We start from the raw sequence: 19,231 nt of genomic DNA, 5'->3' as shown, positions 1-19,231 counted from the left end.
CGGATCACAGAGAGGGAGCTCCCAGTCACCCCCTATTACTACGCAGGCCCTTGACACCCACCTGCATGCCACGCCTACCTTTCCCTTGAAGTAAATGCTGACCACACTGCAGGTGCATGCGTGCCATCAACCAACATGGCAGCAGAAGCATCAGCCCCTTAGGGAAGCCTCAGCCACCATCTTGGTAGATGGCAGGCGTATGCGCACAGCGCGGGCCAGCATTCACTTCAAGGAAAAGGTAGGTGGGGTATGCAAGTGGGTGCCAGGGCAGGCTAGTGCCCAAGGGCCCCGGTATGCCTGGCCCAGCCCTGCTGCCTAACTTGGACAGAATTGATTTCAATACGGAAGATTTATGCACTTCCTTAAGTCTCTGGAGACTTACAAGCTACCAAGCTTTGACAGAATTATGCCCAACGTTGCAATACAGCATATTTTCCTGTTTGTGACTGAAGCCTGCATAGGAGCCACTGCCGAACAGTGGGAGGAAGGCTATTGAGTACCTGCAGTCCTGAAATACTTCACTGGGAAAACTGAATGTAAGGCTAAGGCTAGCATGCAGGGTTGAAACCAGAGTCCCTGTAACCTGGAGTGTTGCTCCAACACTGCTACCGATGACTAAAATAAAAGTGCCACTGCAGGCAGGTTGGCATTCAAGGTTCTGCCCCACGGAGAAGATCAGCTATCAGTTAAAGGGTCAGTGCTCTGTTTCTGAGGAGTGTGCTCTGTGTAGAGCTAGTATGTTTCCTGTTACCTCTGGGGTTGGTGCAGTAAAATGACAACAGGAAGCTGAAAGGCTGAGAAGGAAGAGTCATGAAGAGTGCAGGGTTGGGGGGAACATGAACTCTACTTCTGATACAAGATTAGAGATGGTTGAGCTTCCCAAAGCTCACCTCAGATTCACTCAGAAAATATCTGTTTTTTCCTGAAAAAAATGGGGGAAATCAGGGGCTCAAGGAAGTTATCTGACCCATGTCCCCAGAAAAACTAATTGCTGGCCCCTGGAATGCCTTCCTAGCCTTGTACCACTATCACTGGTCGTGCTTATGCACTTATTAAAAGGGCAAGGAAGGGGAAGGGGGTTTCAGGGCTGGGGGGGTGGAGCCCTCTGTGGCAGGGGAAGGGCAATTTGGGTCAGATTTTGATCTGAGGTGGAGAAGTATTTGAGTGCTTTAAATGCTCACCTCTCCTTAGAGACTCCAAAGTCTATTTCCAAGCTGGGCTTGGGTGGACATCAATGGCTGAATCCCTGAATTCATCACTAATTGCCTGTCTACCTGCCAGGTTCCATCTGTAATTTATCTTTTGCCAGGACTGCAGGTGCTTGTGATGTTCCTGTATTAATGTAAATATGGTAAGTGCTGTTTGTATAGAAGATACATGGTAAGTGGAATGAAAGAGGAGGGGGGAGTAGATGAGCAGTAGAATGCTGGATGATTGGCTGAGCATTTGAATGGCTGAGAGTATAAATGGAAGAATGACAGTTGAATCTGGGTGGGTTGTTGTGCGTTGTTTGAGAGGTTTTGGTGGTGTTTGGAGGTGGATGTCAGGAGAGTGTGGAGAAAGAGAGAGTGGGAGTTCTAGTTTATGATAAGTCAAGTATCACAGGATTAGATGAAACCATATGCTTAAGTACCATTAGAAAAGTAATCTTGTTATCTCTGTTATTTAATAAATACTATTTTGGTTTACCGAAGGCCTGATCCTTGGCTGGGGTTTCACAGACCAGAAGGGAGGGTAAGGTAATTACCAAGGCTGAAGGGCAACAGTAACAAATGGTGGCAGCGGTGAAGAGGAGAATAATAACATTACAAGTATCCAGAGCAACCCCGAGTTATATGAGTTATCTACATTGATACAAGGGGGTTGGGAACAGCATAAGCACGCAGTCACAAAAGTAACTGGATAGAGACTCAGGCAAGGTCTCTGGGAACATTGGTTATAGAATGTGACTGGTGGTGCTGCCTAGCAGGGGGATCTAGTGAGATCTGTGCTAGAGCGGAGAGAGAAACCATAAAAAAGGACAGTCCAGACTGGTGGAGTCCCTGGTGGTGCCTAGTGAAAGGCAGTAGCCACAAGCAGGTAGGAACCTGACAGGGAGAGCCAGGGAAGGGCATCACAGTGCTCCATAATCTCATTCTGCCACTGGGCAGTAGCAATTGTGCAGGTTTCATTCACAGATAGAACATGTTTTATAGAAACATTTGCCTTTGTAGCTAGTTCTCAAGAAGGTCCAAGGAGAGCATTTCCCCCATTATCAGGGTTGCTTGATGTCCCAGCGCTCCTCTTCTAATACAGAAATGTCTGTCTAGATTCTGAGTCCATGACATGTACACCTGGATGCAACAGATTTCTCTAGGCATGTCCAAAGGATGTCATAGTCCAGACCTGGATTATGATGACCAACAATGGGGAAGACTGTGGGGCAAGAACCATGCCCTGAGACAGCTCCATAACTGCCTGCCTTGTTAAAGACTCCCATGGGAAGGAAATATCAAGAGCTAACACTGCCATGCTCTGTTTTGCTCAAGGCGGTAACCCTGATGCCCTCCTTGGAACTCTTCTGGTGCTACAATCTAACAGGCAGGGCAGCAGAGGGTTCTCAAGCCCCAGAGGGGTCAATACATGGTACATGACCCATTTATATTACAACAGCTTCTATCAGAGAGGATAGAGCGAAAGGAAACCCTTCAACTGAAGTACTATTAAAGCCCACAGTTGCTAGCTTCCTGTTCTGAGTGCCTTGATCTAATGAGGTTCCTGATCTCCTGGGGCCCCGCTTACCGGCGCTTCACTTTCCGGCGTTCCGCTAATGCGGCGGCGGGAAATTCCCCGTTTTAAAGCCAGTTTTGTGCTTTTGTGGCATTTTTGCGCTACGCGCCCCATTATGCTCAATGGGTTCCGCTTTACGGCGATTTCCACTTTACGGCGGCAGTCCGGAATGGAACCTGCCGTATAAACAGGGCCTGCCTGTACTTCTTTGCGCTGTCAGCCTGGAGTGGCATAAAGGCTTGGCTGGAGTAGGATTTCAGTCATCCCCCACTCCCATTTTTGAATAGTTAGCATCCCATGACATCACAAAGGACTTCTGAAGGTTCAGAGTTTCAAAAGCAGTGTGCTTTGATACATGGAGGATACTGTTCAAGAAACATATATCCTAAATTGGCCTTCAACAGATAGAACCAGTCATGTGGTTCTCTGAAGCTTGCTTGACCTTCAAATGTGTCATCTAAATGCACAGAGGGATGGTCATCTATTAACTCCAACCACACAATGAGTTGAAAAGGTATATGCAAAATGTATATAGAACAAACGAATTGATTTTCTTTGTATCAAATATTTTTGTTGGTCTGATATCTTGGAAGAACATGCTACATCATCATGTCCAAAGCTAGCACAACACTTAAGGTGTGATCTATCCTTTCACAGGCCCACAGAATGCCCAAAGTAGCTACTTGATGAGGGTAAATACATATTTGTGAAAGAAACTTTTCAATAACGAGATTTTCCTGTGTTGGAGGATATTAATCATTTATTGTGAGTCAACCCGGAGCTCAAGAAAAAGATTCGTATTCATCTAAATAAAAAACGAAGCATTGTATCTCTCTCACCCCAAGAAGATTATGACTCACTTGACAGCACCAGTTTCCTATTGATATTGACCTTGAAATACATCAGTTCTAATTTCACTATGATATAGTCATTTTAACTCTCAAATAAAATATGTCCTAGTATTAAATGCCTCAGGAAACAAAAGGTATTAACTAGATCACTTTTATTCTTCTACTGCCTTAGTAAAGCTATAACCTCTGTGATCTCCATTTCTGAAGAAAATGTATTTCACTTGCTCTTGAATGTATATGGCCAAAGGACTTATATATTCTGACTTTTTTTTAATGCTATTGAATTGCTAGATTACTTACTGGATGTTAGGAGAACAGCTTATGTTGGTAAGTCTGACATGTTTTGTGTATAAAAAAAACCCTTCTTTGGAGCAATTCTCCTAATGTAATTCTTACATAGGGCAATGCATCTTGTGCTATTCCTTAGCCTTGTGTTAGGAAAGTTGTCCCTGAGGAAGGGCTTTCATTTCATCACTTCTACCAAGCATGTTGGTAATATTACAATAAGCTGTTTTCTTAGTACAATTTTTCCTTCTCAATCAAAGGTGGGGCACCCATGGTCCTTCAGATGTTGTTGGATTCCACCTTCCATCAGCTCCAGCCAGCATGGCCAAAGGTCAGGGATGCTGAGAGTTGGCATCCAACAACATGTGGAGAGGCGCAGGTTCCCCATCCCTGTTCTAAATAATTCCAAATTACTCAGACTGCAATCCTATACCCATTTACTTGGGACTAAACCCTAATAATAATAATAATAATAATAATAATATTTAATTTGTTTGTCGCCTATCTGGCAATTAGCCACTCTAGGCGACGTACATTAAAAGAGATAAAATACAATAATAACAGATGTAATCACATTAATAACAATAGATAAAATACTGGACAGTCATCAATACATATAAAAGCAATTATAATAACAACATACGATAAATGACAGAATCATGGTGATTTACCCAATGACCTCAAAGGCTTGCTGAAATAGCCACGTCTTCAGGGCCTTGCGGAATACATCTAGGGAAGGGGCATGTCGAAGATCATATGGGAGGGAGTTCCAGAGAGTGGGGGCACAATGGGATTTACTTCTGAGTAGAAAAATATGGGATAGTGCTGTGTATTACTTCTAAATCCCTTCCTTGTTTTGGATTAACTTAACTTCAAGCAATGTGGCAGTCCCTTCCTCTGCAGTTAACCCATAACTCTAAAGTGCAGAGTCTGCATAGCCCCTTCTACAGGCATATAGACATGAAGGTTCTTAACAGACAGAGCCAATGACAGTGTCTTCTCATGTAAATGTTATGATGAATGTCCTATTATTTCTCACATCCATGTTTTATTTATTTATTATTGCATTTATATCCCACCTTTTCTCCAAGAAGCTCATGGTACAGTACATGCTTCTCTCCCTCCCCATTTTATCCCCACAACAACCCTGTGAGATAAGCTCAGAGTCCCCTAGTGGGGTTCATGGTTGAATGGGGATTTAGACCCTGCTCTCTCAGGTTTTAGTCTGACACTCTAACCACTATACCACACTGGCTGCTTAAGTAAATTGTCTGCGTATGTAAGAAAACTACACGAGAAAGACTTAGGTAAGTAATGGATTCAAAAATAGGAACCTGGCACATGCAAACAGCCTTGAATTCTGAATTTCTAAAATGACTGGTGCAATCCATCCAAAAGGTATTTGTCATTTAGAGGGACTGAACTCTGTTCTTGATTTTACTGTTAAAATTTATCAAACTTCTAAATGTTTAACTGTGTCTGGGTTTAATTTTCCCATTCTAAATTTGGAATCCCAGTCTTGGTATCCTTCTCTTTTCTTGGCTGTACATTAGCTTTTTTGTGCAGATGGTAGGAAACAGGTTGCTAAATATCTTTGGGGTAAAACATATATTTTAGAACATTCCTTTGGGCCCCATATATCATCTTTCTCTGCTTCCATAGACCAACATGTTTAGGAAATACTTAACATGTTGATCTAGTCCTGATTTTAAGGTGAAGACAGACTTTGGGAGAAAAATCTCAAATAATTTCTAAAAGTGTAAACAAGCAGACAGAATTCTACATGACAAAATCCAAGGTTCAAATTCTAAAAGATTCTGGCATTTTTTTAAAAAAAATGTTCATGAAGACGTAGTTGTTAAATAAACTAACACACACTTCCCTACTACAATAGGAATTAGTTGCTTTAACATTTAGAATCAAATGCCCAAAACATTTAATCCTTCATGTATCTTACTTTGTGTAAGAGTCTACATGTCAACAAGATTTATCTCTTAATACACATTTAGACAATAGATGTTCTTTTGATTAATCATGCTGCTAATTGTCTACTGAATGTACAGCTGCAAATTCCATCCAATTATTTTCTCAAGGATAATGACTAAATATACAGTGTTTACAAATAACTACACCTCTTAAATAATGTCTCAGCTTAAGCTCACAAATAATAGTTTACTCTGATAATGACACTAGAATCTATGGCCCTGATACACCTATCTTCTCAGTCAACAGAATTCTGTGGCTGCTGTTACACACAGTGTTCTCTTCCACTGAACACATGATTGCCTCACTGATTGACAGTACTCATCATCTGTTGGAACACAGAGAGTGGAATACCTAGCTTTCATCCATCCAAACAGGTGATGAGTAAACTACAACATCAGTCATTTGTTTGGCAGTGTACATATGATGCAAGAGCACACACTCACAGTGCTTATTGTGAGCCTTTTCTCCTGTATACATTTTCACACACAAAGGAAAATCCTAATGAAAAATGTGACCCATCATAGTCTAAAGATGCCAGTGTAATGTTCAGAAATTACCAAACATCTGTAGTCAGAAGCTGGACTGTGCATGAGGATAAGAACATAACAACACCCTAATAGCTCATGTAATCAAGCATCCTGTTTCACACAGTGGTGGACCAGATGCCCCTGGGAAGCCCAGAAGTAGAACATGAAAGCAACAGCCATCTTCTGCTATTGCTCCCCAGTAACTGATACTAAGAAGTGATGATGGCAACTAACTTAGGTGTCTTTAAAATGGGATTGGAGAAATTCATATACTGTTTTCAAAACCTAGAGGCTACATCATGATTAGTAGCTATTGAGGAGCCTTATCTTCCAGTCCCATTTCAAAGACGTCGGACATCGAAACTGTTGCCATCACCACATCTTGTGGAAGCAGATTCTATGCCATGTGCTCTCTCTCTTTTTCTTTTTTTTGCCTGTCCTGAATCTCCTTCAGCTTCATTGGATGACCCCAAGTTCCAGTATTAAGAGAAAGGGAAGGAAATCTATCTACTTTCTCCACATCATACATAATTTTATAAACCTCTGTTATGTTCCACCTTTATTCACCTCTATTCCAAATTAGAGTTGCTTTATGCACTGATCATTTTGCTTGTTCTTTTTTGCTCCTTTCCCATATCTATAATATCCCTTTTTAGATGCAGCATCGAGAACTGTACACAATATGCCAAGTGTGGTCACATCATAGATCTGTTAAGCTAATTGGCCTGTAATTTCCTGCATCCTGCAAGATGCTTTTAAAAAAATAAATACAATAGTGTAACATTGGCTGCTTTCCAATCCTCAGGTACAGAAGCCAATCTTTGGGACAAGTTATATATTTGTTAGAAGATCAGCCATTTTACATTTAAGTTAAGTTAAAAACTCAGAAAGACACCATGGATACCATCCGGACTTCATAATTTTTAATTTGTAATGTGTCAATAAAGCCTAACATTTCATCTCTTATTAACATGATTTGCCTTAGTTCGTCAAACTACTTTTTGAAAGAAACAAATTAAAGCAAAACAAAACACAACACAACACAACAAAGCCATTCAGGTACAGGTATGTGCCCTGCATCTTCTTCAATGAAGACAGCTGTCAATAATTTATTTAGTTTTTCTGCATTCTCCTTATCCTCCTTTAACACACTTTTGACTCCCTTATTGTCCAATGTCCTCCCTGGCTGGTTTCTTGTTTCTAATGCATTTAAATATTTTTTATTGTTTGTCTTAATTTTTTTTTGTGGTATGTTCCACAAATCTCCACATCTTTTGTACATTGTATGTGTGTTTGTGTGTGTGTGAATGTTTGTGATTTTCTCACCTGAACAAGACTTCCATTTTTTGAAGAAAGCTTTCTTGGCTCTCATAGCTTCCTTGACCAGGCTGATTAACCACATTGTCATTCTCTTGGACTTGGTGGTAACTTTCTTGGACTGTGTTATATATTCTAGCTAAGTTTATAATACCGTGGTTTTCAAATAACTCCAAAGGTTTCTGGAGAAAGGTGGCTCTCTTGACTTTTCCATTAAGCTTCTTTTTTTTACCATTTCCCTTATTTTTTAAAATGTTTCTTTTTTTGAAGTCAAATGTAACTGTGCTAGGAAATTGTCCCTTTACATATATGTTGAATTTTATGGCACTGTAGTCATTGTGTCTACACTTAAGTTTCACACAAGATCCTGTATTAAGGATTAAGTCCATTCTTGTCTATGGTCTAACACGGCCTTTCCCAACTAGTGGGCCACCAGATGTTGTTGGACCATAATTCCCATCTTTCCTGACCATTGGCAATGCTGGCTGAGGCTGATGGGAGTTGTGGTCCAACAACATCTGGTGGCCCACTAGTTGGGAAAGGCTGGTCTAACACAACTTTAAGTTGATGGTATCCAAAGGCATATGATCCTTTCAATGTACCATGCTTTATTGGAATCTGGATAAAATAGGGTTTTGTGATCTGGATAAAGAATGTGCCCTCTGGCCATTGTACACATTGACTTGTTGGATCCTAAATGAATTTAATTTAAGGAAGATCATGGAAGGAACATTCTTTTCTCCCCTTCTTGGCACCTACAACCCTAAAAATAAAACCTTTCTGGAGAGTTGAGAAATCCTCCTGAATGATGTGGGTTGGGATATGGGGGGCTGATGGAATGAGGAAGAGACAGAAAAGTTCCCTTCCATGAACTTCCTTGTTAATTCATTTCAGGATCCAAGCCAGATTTTATGTGATTGTCCACCACTTTGCTTGGGGGGAAAAAAGTCCAGAGCTCTTCAACACTTCACAGGCAGCATTAAGGACAGTCTCACCTTGTAATGTCTATTGAAGGACATCCCATCCCAACACAACAAGCACCAGAAATCTAATCCAGACAGTGTGAAGCTTGCCTTTCAAAAATATGAAACTAATATGAGTTTTAATTGGTCTAAAAAAGATATTCTAATATGGATTATGGTGGAAAGTGAATCCATTTTACTTTTCTCTCAGAAGCTGCTGGACCTGTAATTTGGCAAGCTTAATAGACTCTGGAGGGGCTCATGTGCCTGCAACTTTCATTTACTTCTGCCAAAGGGGGAAGTTAAAGCCATTCCAAAATTCCAGTATGAATGAGTAGGGGGAACAGAGAGCTTTATTTTATACAGAGCAGCTTGGAACTTGAATCATGGATTGAAGCAGACTGGCTATCTCAGTTGTGTGTTTTTAAAGCACTGATACAGATACAAGGCAAATCTTAGGGGTCGTGCACCTCCCTAGTGTTTACAATAACATGAACTAATATGATAATGGGGAATTTTATATATATATAAATGTATAGCTAATGGGGAATTATTTATATATAAAAATAAGCAAAATATATTCTTTTATAAAACTATAAAGGTTCATAACATTTTAATAGTTTAGTAGGAAACCAGATCTTTTTCTTTTTGAAACTGACTCCCTGACCATGGTGGTTTGTTTGGAACTATTTGTACTCTGAACAATTGATAATACTGAACAAACACTGAACATCCCTGTACTCTCCAAGACGTAGAAAGGATTGCATTAACTAAAATGCTTAGCTCATAGCGAAAATGTACTTTCATGTGAAGTACTGAACATTGCCGATATACATCAGAACACCAAATTCACTAGAACACGATGCAGAGAAGTACAGTACCTATGCAATGCCTATGCAAAATGCCTGAGTAATACTATCATGTCTATGTCATTCTGATGTGTTAAATCCTGTCTGATAGATGCTAAAGTCTTTGTCCTGAAATGTATAAAAACCCCAGGCAAACAGTGCCAAGTTGCAGTTCTCCACTCACTAGGAGGGAGACTGACCAAGTGTACACTTGTCATCCAATAAAGGCCTACCTTTTTGCTCCAAGACTGTGTCTTCAAAATTTTTATTCAAGGACTCCCAGTAAAAGAACCCAAGGAGAAATACAAAATTCTCCAACACTTCCATTTTGATATCACATTAGATCTTCATCAGTAATTTTACAATTTCTTCTTGCTTCCCCAAACTCACTGTCGGTCACCTTATTGCTTGTTATTGTTTCTTTAAAAGTAAACGCTGACAATAAAAATCCTGTAAGAAATCTGTAAGAAAATGCCAGTTATTGTATATTCTCCTGTATTCCTGAGCTCAAGCTATAACCTTAAGCAAAGCAATGAGAGACTCTTGAGAGGAAAGAATGAAGAACCCAGTGGATTATGTACCTATCAGACCTTTGTTACAAATATACATTCCCAGGAAATGAGTTCCCCATACAGCAGCATTCAAACTATCAAAACATCAACAGAAGAGAAAGTGAATGAAATATTCAATGGCTTTTCTCAATAAGAAAAGTAATAAAGAAAGCTATTGCTGGCAGCCACCCATTTGAAAAGGTAATATGGCTGTTTGCAAGCTGAGCAGTGCTTTCTTCTCAGTTCATTGAGCAAAGTTCCCTGCTGTTGAGTAACTGAACTTAATTTCTCAACGTCAACACCTCTGCTAATCCCATACCTTCTTTCAAAGTAGACTCTGTTTAGCTTTAAATGGAATGAGTTGAATGTTTACTTTAAAAGCAATATACGAAATGGGATGATTTCTCTCATACACTTTCCTTCCCCAAAGGAGAAAATTACAAAATGACTATTCCACTATTTATTTAAGTGGGGAATTGGCATCTTATTTGTATCAATCTAACACGGGTGTCAGACTGGAAATGACATGGCAATCTGCTCCCTGACATTATAGTTATGAAACAATTGCTCATTTTTCTGCCCTCACAATATGGAATCAGTTCTCAGAAACTCACATCCTATTACTAATACCATCATTTTAGCATAATGTACATATTGCGTCACATGTACAAAAATGCCAGGCTTCTCTCTGTGAGTATGGATATGTCCATAGCCTCTGTGAGTTTTATCCACCTCCATGTTTGTTCTCACTGACTCCTGCAATCTTCTCCTTGACCCCTCTGCCTACCTAGCCTTCTTGCCAGGACAGATCCACCAGACTTTACGTGATCCTCAGTGAGACACTGACTATTCTCTACAAATTGTTTGTTTGTTTAGGCAGTGGCAGCTGGAGGCTCCATGCCAGTGGGACAGTGGAATCCCTCTGGGTTTTAGTCCAAATTTTCAAGGAGCTGTGTAAGGTACTTGGAGCCATCAGTTGCCACTGGATTTAGGGTTGTATCTAGTAGTAGTGTAAGAAGCCGACAACAGAGGTAACCCTAGTCTTCAGCCCTCTCTGGACTTATTGTGGCCAAGAATAAGCATAGCTGGGCTGGAAATTGGCTGGTGTGGTGACAGGACAGGGATAGGAGCATCATCCCCACCCTTATCAGCAGATAAAGTGTCAGACCAACAGTGAGAGGAGGAAGAGCCATCTAACCGGGAATTATACACAGACTAGCAGCTGGGCCACCCTGGGGAGGAATGCTAAACAAAAGAGATCAGTATTCCAGACTTGGGGGGAAAGAAGTCAGGCAGCGACTGTAAGGGACAGAACCCCAAAGCTCTGCAAAGAAGGGGAAGAGAATAAGAGAGAAAGTAAACTTTGAGACAGCATAAGAATTAATTAAGTCAGGTGGCCAGACAATATTATTTGAAACTTAAGTTCCTGATAATGAGAAGAGGCGGGACTTCCTGCTGGGACAGAAGCCTCAACAGGACTCCTCTAAAACCCTGCACCCAACTTGGGGCTCTCTGATGGATGAAAGTTGCCAGATCTCTCTTCTAGAGAAAGCAAACTGTAACCTCTGGGTTTGTCTTTGTAGAAACCACGTTTGCTCATGAAATTCAGGCCACAGATTGCTGCTGCCTCTCCTGCTCACTTAACCCCTGTCCTCCCTAGCTGCTCCTGAAGATTGGGGTCTCCTCCAGAATAGAATGAGTTATAGCATGGAGGGCTGCAGTAGGTATGGGGCACTGGCAAAAATGGGTTGTCCCTTCCACTGGGGCAAATTCACTACTGGAAACAACCTTGGTAATATTTATATGCTCTCCTTGATTACCTTCACCCCTATGACAATACACCCAGCTAGAAACAGTAATAATATTTAACATCTGCATAGTGCTGAAAGCACTTCATATGCACTATCTAGTTGTAATCCTTACAGAAGGTCTGTGGCCCTCCTGATGTTGGTGAACTACAACTCCCATTAGCCTTAGCAAGCATGGCCAATGGCTAGGGATGATGGGATCGACAGTTCAGCAACATCAGGAGGGCAAAGGTTCCCCACACCTGCCTTACAGCAATGCAATAAAGCCAGTATTGTTATCCTGCATCTTGCAGATAGGGGTGGGAACTGAGGCTCAGAGAAATTGGCTTGCCCAAGGCAACTTAGGGACTTGATTGCAGAGACAATATATGAACCAGGAACTTCCTGAGTCATCGCTCAGTTGCTGAGACACTATGCTGCACCAGCTCACAACCAATGATTCATCTGCTAGACAAAACTGAGTGGTGATGGAGTGCAATGATCCTGGCACAATTATTCTTCTTTGAAACATCTCCATCCATCACAGGGAAGCCAAGGGAGAATATATAATAGGTTCAGTTGGGCTACAGACCTTGTCAGCTTGGAGCTATTCAAGGCCCCTCACTACTCTCCAGACTGCCATTGCTTGCTCTGCTGGTTGACTGATTTACAGTTGCTGTTATTTTGTGCCCCTTTCCCATCTTAAAGGCTCCAAGTCATAGTCAGGACAGGAGATAATTGCTAGGTTAGATCACAAATGGGGAGTCAGTGGCCCTCCGAATGTTAGATTTCAGCTCCCAACATCGCTGCTCAATTGGCCATGCTGGCTGGAGCTGATGGGCAACTCTAACACCTGGAAAGTCAAATATTCACCATCTCTGGATTAAATAAATCAAAATATAGAATATGATTGTGAGTCACAATTCCATCATGACCATAGTAACAAACATTAAACAGACACATTGCAAAACCTCCAGCTAAAGGGCCACTAGCACAAAAAAGCTTAGGTTTAGTAGAATGTTTAGTGTAAAATGTTCATCTTAAGGAAATGGCTTCTGAATCCAAATTAAATTTAGTTTATCATAACAAATTCTTTCCAGCTCCACACCTGAAGCAGATGGAAGGTGACTGCTTCAGTAAATCAATCCCTTTAAATTACTGCAGTTTATAAAGCTCATCTGCATTTTAATCAGACATAAAGGGTTTATTCCTGGAAAACCTTAAGAATGCCAGTTTTTGCCACCTGGAAATACATGGGAGAATTCATAGTAAAAAAAATAAAATATGTTACACATTTTCATTTTGCATATATTTCTCTCGTGAGTGTGCAGTATTACACAGTTACAGATATCAGTAATTTTTACTAGCAATAATATATAGTACTGTTAGAACTAGGATAAGAAGCCAATTTCACATCATAAGCTCATTTAATTGGGCAGTTAATCCTTTTTCAACAGTGATACAAGTGTGTTCTTTTCATATAATATTTTTCAAAATCTATATGCAGTTATGACACCTTCATACAAAATCTACAATCTGAGAGCTGGTCAACTGATCTATACCTGGAGAGAGAACCAGTGTACTCTTGTTATGGCACCTTTTATTATTATGCTATGATTTATTATTATCATGTCATAAAATGCACCAAAAAGGAAATTATGTCATGGTTATAACAGTGTGGTAGATAAGATGACTCAGTCAAATTAAATGAGTAGCTAAACATTCATGGGTGTCCATTATATCCTCTAAAATCCCATTGTAATTTAACAGGATTTCTCCTGCTTTGGGATACAAGAGAAACCTCATCAGATAACTTATTTAAACTCAGATAAATCATTTTAGTAGGAGTAGCCAACACAAAACTTCGTATTACAGTTCCCATCAGCCTCAATTAGCATGGCCAATGGTAAGAGATGATGGAATTTGCAGTCCAACAACATCTGTAGGGCACCCCACTGGCTACCCCTGCATTATAAGCTCTGTTCCAGATCCTCAAAAGCCCAGCTCCCTGAATCCTACTGATTCATTTTTCTCTTTCCTTAGTTTTCCTCATTGCTTGGAGAAGTCCCTTGCAGCCAAGGGTCAACTGTATTACACACTCGTCACTCCCATATTTCAGGTCTCTTTCAAGCACATCACTCCATCATCATCATCATCATCATCACCTTACCTTCCTATTCAAGTCACATAGGACCACGTGGAGAACTTCATTCTCATTCCCCACCTGTCTGACAAATCATTTCCCATTGTTAAAAAAAATGCTCTTTGCTGTAACGTTTTCAAACATGCCATACTCCTTGAACACATGCATTTTGTTTTCAGAAGACTGGAACTTGATTTACTCCAGTTTGCAATTAATTCACTTAATTTTAATGACACACATTAATTGTTCATGCTGGCTAGTGTTTGTTTAACCTCTTACTTCTGTTTTCAGATATGGTGGTAGAGTTGAAACTCCATACCAGTGTTGCATTTAGAACCTTAAACTGTTATGGTTGTCTTAAAGTCTGGAGAGGAAAAATAAATATAATACACACTTCTTCAGTTTATTACCGCTGCTGAGGCTGCTTCAATTACTATGGGCTGGATCCAACAGTGCCCTTCTATAAGCAGAAAGAGTTTGGATTCAGTGAAGGCATTCATGAATGTAAGTGGGGTAGAATCCATTTTTGCCATGTCTTCCTGAGCCAACTCTCACTCTGTTCCAGAAAGTCCTCCAATCCTCTGCAGCAGCTGGGCCAGCCCACCTTTAGGCAAAGGTGGCCACCTCAGGCAATGCATGCTGCATAGCAGCAATGAAGTGATGGAAAAAAGAATTGTGTGTGTCCCTAAGTTTTTCTGCTGGCTTCAAGTGCAGTGATGCAATCTCATGAGCAGTGCTGAAAGAAGATTCAACAGCCAATCCAGTTGGTTTCTATACATGGAATGGAGTGGGGAACACCAACTTGTCCTTTTTCTCAGACACCAAAATGTTTCAGGCTGCTTCTGTGGAGTAGATTTTCAGTAGACATAGGCAGTTGCAGGGGAACTGAGACCAGATAACATCTTTTTCCATGAGCAAAACTCTTGTCATAGAATTCTGAACCCAACCCTAAAAATATTCAAGCCAAGATATTTTGCTGTCTGTTGGCAAAGGTGGCGCTACTTCTCTATTCCATGTATAGATGCCTCGTGATAGGCTAGTATCCTGCACTACATCTAAGTCAGCAGACTAGTCAGGGGACCACGGGCAGGTCATGTGCACACATAGCTCTGTCACCTAACTCAGATTAATAGCTCAGGAAGAACCATGGAGTGGGCTACTCAGGGGCATAGCCAGTGAGTGGCCTACAGTCCAAGCCCTAGGTTTTGTACCAGGCCCCAAATCTCCTGCCTCCCCTTTAAAACATTTTTTTAAACATTGCTTATGGCTAGGCACACTCTGAAATGTAGTGCCAATGCAACCCCACCCACCTGGCATCTTAATTTGCCCCAAAGCACTCTGGATATTTAAGTAAATGTGTGTCATGGACTTGGGACATCCCTGGGACTACTGCATTTGGCTCCCCCAATATCTGCTTCATCAGGCCATTGCCCCACTCTGTCAAGTTATAGGGCCAGCCCTGTCAATCCAGCACCACTTAAGTGATAGAATTTGAATATGACATAGATAATTGCTAACAGAATAAACAGACACAACTCACAACTGGTATCTCATTCTTCAATACAAAAAATGACCATGTTGCCAGTTACAGGTAAACATGGGGAAATACAGAGCATAGAGAAGCAAAATGGGCTGGCTTAATCATTGTTGTTTGCCCTACAGCTTCATTATGGAACCTTTTATAGCTGCTTAATTCAGGTACTTAGTTGTGAATGCTGCTAATCAAAATAATCATAGAAATTAGAGCTTTTTCACAAAGCAAGAACCAAGTCTGCATTTATAGTCACATAAAATAGCAATAATCTCATTATGATCTTTGAAGCTTTTGCCCTCATATAGTTCTATGCTTCTATGTACCATAGGCCTTGGGCAAGACTTTGTGGATGTCATAAGCAATTCCCTATGTTTGCATTATATACTGTACTACAATGTGCTGCCCCAGGCTTCGACTGGGAGGAAGGGCAGGATATAAATCTAAAAAATAAATAAATAAGTGCAATATGTTCAGGCTGTTGCTGGAAACATTCTAGGGTTGCCAAGTCAGAAGCATTCCAAACATCTCAGGGGTGGGCCCTAGTGATGTCATGGGGCAAGCTCTGAGAAGCTGGGAGGCTGATTACCTGCACCTGTCTTAGGGAGTGGGACTTAAAAGGCAGTTCGTGATTGCAGCAGGCTGCTGACTACAACATCAGGCATGACCTCTGCGTTCCTCCTGTGTTCAAGAACTCAGACTCTTGGACTGACCCCTCAGAAAACTGGACTAGGAATCCCCCATTACCTTCACTTCTTGGACACTAATAATAAAATAATAATAAAATTTTATTTGTTAGTCGCCCATCTGTCCGAATTAACGGACACTCTGGGCGACGTACAACCATTTGACACCTGGGCTTGGAACAAACCCTCTGACTTTATCTTGCCTTCTCCCTGGTTATCTCTTGAGCCTGGCAGATTTATAACTCAAGCTGCCGGTTAAAGACTTTACAACCCTGACAGTTACTAAGGAATTTATAGCCCAGCCTGCATCCCACCAACACTGACATCTCCCTGTAAAAGCTGACAGTTGCCAGGTCAGGAGCGTCCCAAAACCTGAGATTTTGGGGCGGGCCCTAGTGATGTCATAGGGGTGTGCCTGAGTGATGTCATGGGGTAGGCCCAAGTGATGCCATTAAGCATGATACATTAAGCATCAACCACAGTTGCTTGACATGTACAATTCAAACAAAAACATTTCTCTGATCGGAAATTAAGATAGAAATCTTAGCTAAAAGATGGAGCCTGGGTAGGGAACATTTAATCTAGCCAACTTGCTTCTGGCAAAAATGGTTTTAAATGCCCTCAGGCCAGGCCAGTCACCAGAAGGCCATTGTAGGAAGAAAGGAGCCTCCTAGTGTTGTGGAGTTGTTGGATGGGTGTACTCAGGAGTAAAGATGGATGCCCCTGAAGGCTGCAATTCTAAACACACTTACTAAGGGACTAAGCCCCATAGAACTCAATATGACTTACTTCGCAGTAGATATAGTTTGGATTGTGTTGTTAGTAAAGCTTGGCCAGAGATCCTCTGCAAAGATATTCATATCCCAGTAGTGTTGGCAACCCCCTGGCTGGAATGCCCTGCCCCTATATTTTAACATGGCTGCTCCAAACTTCTTTACAGATTTGACCCTTCACTTCAGAAAGAGGTCTGAGAAATGAGTAAGAGTAAGAAGCTTCCCTACCCTTTTCTGTCTGCCCTGTGGGCTGCTATAAATGCACTTTGACAGCCAGCCCAATTCCAGTGAATAATAATCGACAGAGAGAAAACACACATTGTTTGGTCTACCTTCATAGGCAGTAGATTGGGAATAACAGCAATTGAAGCTACACTTTCCAGTATGTGCATTATCTTGTACCACTACTGGGCAAGAAAGAAACCATCATGCAAACAACAAGGTGAATCATCAGTGGGTTTAAGGGGGTTGAGTGGAGTGCATGGAACCATTGTTGTTGCTTCTATGGATGAAAAGGAGTGAGGACAGAGTTAAATGAAATGCAAAAAGAAAAAGAAAAGACAGTGATGATTTCCTAAATGCAATACCATACCAACCACAAGAAGATTCCTATGAGTAAGGCAGAAACCTCAGCATCCTACAACCAGTCAGGATTCCTAACCAAAAATGAAAACTAAAAAAAAATCCTGGCAGCCAGCTAGCCAAGGTCACAGAAATCCCCATGCTGCACAACCTGACCTGGGGACTGCAGTTAGTGCAGAATGCTGGGGCACAATGCTGACATGAGTGAGACCCTATCAGCACATAATTCCTCTGCTCTAAAATCTGCATTGGTTGCTGATTTGCTACCAGGCCAAGTTCAAGCTGTGCTTTCCATGTTATGGGTGCCACATAGTACTTGTTCTGCTCTTGTAAGAAATCAGTCCTGTAAAGTGGCAGCACCTACACTTTGGAACTCCTTGCCTATTGACATTAAGCAGACACCTCTTTTCAGCACCTGCTAAAATCATTTTTGTTTAGGCAAGCCTATCCAGGCACTTAGAAGCTATTGGTTTTTTTAAATCTGTTTTTAACTCATGTTTGGTTTTATTATTTTGAATGTTTTTAAATACCTGTCTTAACTGTTTTTGCCAATAATTTAATTGTTTTAATTCTTTCTGTAAACTGCTTTGAGATTTTTTTACAATAAAACAGTATATAAATGTTGTAAATAAAATACATAAATAAATTTTGGAGTCACTATGGCCCTTGAGTCTCTTCCCACTTTTAGGAACAAAGGAATCTGCCTTATACCGTCTCAGGCAATTTGGTATCATCTAGCTCAGTACTGATGACATGGACTAGCATTGGCTCTTCAGTATTCCAGGCAAAAGTCTTTTCCAGGAATTGTATTTTAATCCAAAATTCCTTGATAAACCTATTAAAGAAAAGCATAAGTCCTCATTTGTGACTGACATCAGGATGTTTGGGCAGGATAGGAACAAGACGAAGGAGGGACTATCAAGGAGGAGTTAAGAAACACACCCCATGATGTTTATTTTCTCTCTGCCTTCCTTAAACATGTAGTATGGACAAGTTTGCTTTTCAGGTGGCATCTAAAACTGAGATACCTAATGCAGCATCAAAGTGAAGCTCAGGAAGTCACTGTTTTTACCAAAGTAGTTCAGTTCAGCAAGAATCAGAAAAAAGAAACTGACCACAGGTGAAAGGGGACTGTAGCTACAGGCAAAGTCAAGCCTATGAGTCTGGTATTTCTGGGATCTCTCAAAAAAAGGAGGAGACAATTCCACAGATTAAATTTCATTCAGGCGAGTTAACACATTCTCTGGATGGGGAAGGTACCTCCCTTTCCCTTCCCCTGGCCTGGTCCTCACATCCTCTCCAGCAATGAGAGGCGGGGGGGGAGGGGGAGCTGCCCCACCTAACAAGAAAGGCTGGCTATAGGACTGTGGTGTGATGTATGTTGACAATGAGCAATATTCAGTCATCTTCTATTTGGTTTTTGGGTTTGGGCCTTAAAAAAGAGGAGACATGTATTAATACGTCTATGCTAATACACAAACTTGAACAGGGCAGATTCATAATTCTGCACAAATAATATATAATACAGCTGTTCACAGAATTATTTATTTATTTATTACATTTATACCCCACTTTTCTTTCATCATAGAACCCAAGGTGGCATACGTATGGTTTCCAGGCCTGCTTAGCTTCT

This window comes from Rhineura floridana, chromosome 8 (genome assembly GCF_030035675.1).
Source record: "Rhineura floridana isolate rRhiFlo1 chromosome 8, rRhiFlo1.hap2, whole genome shotgun sequence".
Taxonomy (NCBI): domain Eukaryota; kingdom Metazoa; phylum Chordata; class Lepidosauria; order Squamata; family Rhineuridae; genus Rhineura; species Rhineura floridana.
The sequence above is the reverse complement of the archived record's forward strand: the minus strand, read 5'-3'. Positions refer to the sequence as shown.